Source organism: Octopus bimaculoides, chromosome 10 (genome assembly GCF_001194135.2).
Source record: "Octopus bimaculoides isolate UCB-OBI-ISO-001 chromosome 10, ASM119413v2, whole genome shotgun sequence".
NCBI lineage: Eukaryota > Metazoa > Mollusca > Cephalopoda > Octopoda > Octopodidae > Octopus > Octopus bimaculoides.
The window spans coordinates 63,757,672-63,758,935 of NC_068990.1; positions in this window are offsets into that span (position 1 = coordinate 63,757,672).

Genomic DNA, 1,264 nt, shown 5'->3' on the forward strand with positions numbered 1-1,264 from the left:
TGAAAGGGGTGTAAAAGGGAAGGAAGGAATTGTGATTATATCTATACAGCTGGTTAAAAAAAAGTTAGGAGAGAAATATGAGAACCTAGGTAACTGGGTTCAATTCTTGTTGGTACAAAAATGTCCCACTATCTGGGTTTCTTGCCGTTTTTTTAGGGGTCTGTTGTTCCAAAGTTGAAGATCCTAGATGGGTTGTGATTTGCATGCTTCAGCCATTCAGTTTTGGTGAGAATTTTGCTATGAAGTATTTCTCCATATTTTTCCTGAAGGAGGACACACACATACAGAGGTGAAGAATGCGACAGGTAAAGAATATGAATGTGTAGTAACAATTAATAGCTATTTGAGCTGCTCAGTATTTGTTCAGTGAATCAAATATGCATAAATGAAATGCTATACATAAATTATACACATATTAAGCACACAAATACGCGCGTGCGCGCATGCACATATAGCTATACAAGTGTATGTGTACTCACATACACGCACACGCATATATACACAGCTATTCATATATCTTCAGCTTTTATCCTCATTATCATCGTTGCCATCATTCCGTTGTTGTTGCCATGGACACCGCCATCGGTGCCATTGTCACCATCATCATCACCCTCATCGTCGTCGTCGTTATCAACAACTTCACTATCAAGGTTTTTCTGTTACAACTCAACCATGCAGTACTTTTCCAAATTTCCAAAGGTTTCATGTAGCATAATCCCAATGAATCTGAACCTTCAAAAGTGCAAGTAAGTCCGCATCATTACTAAACGGTTCCAATAAGAAAACCCGGGTAGTTGAATGTTAAAACAATATAGCTATTGCACAGCATGTGCCCCGATTATGTTTAAGGTTTTAGTTGCCCAGACACAGACCTTCTTCTAACCTCCCTAATTATGATACGGGGAAATATCCAGAATATGAAAGGTGAGAGGAGGAGCACGTACTAGAATTAGATTAGTCCTTTATTTATCAAACGCGAATAGATGTATTCGAGTGAATCTGAACTCGGAACAAAGAGCTAGAACAGGTATTGCATTCCATTCTATTTGGATTTCTAACACAACTTTTGACTATAATGATAATGAGGTGACGAGATGAGGGTAGTGCTGGAGATGAAGGTGATTATGAAAAAAATTACAAAGATTTTGATGATGACAGTAATAATTATAGTAATATATTTTTTTAATGTATTTGGTGTCGCTGAATTGTCACTTCCATTAATAATAGTAATATGTGACTCTCCAGTTTCTGGTAGCCATCTTAG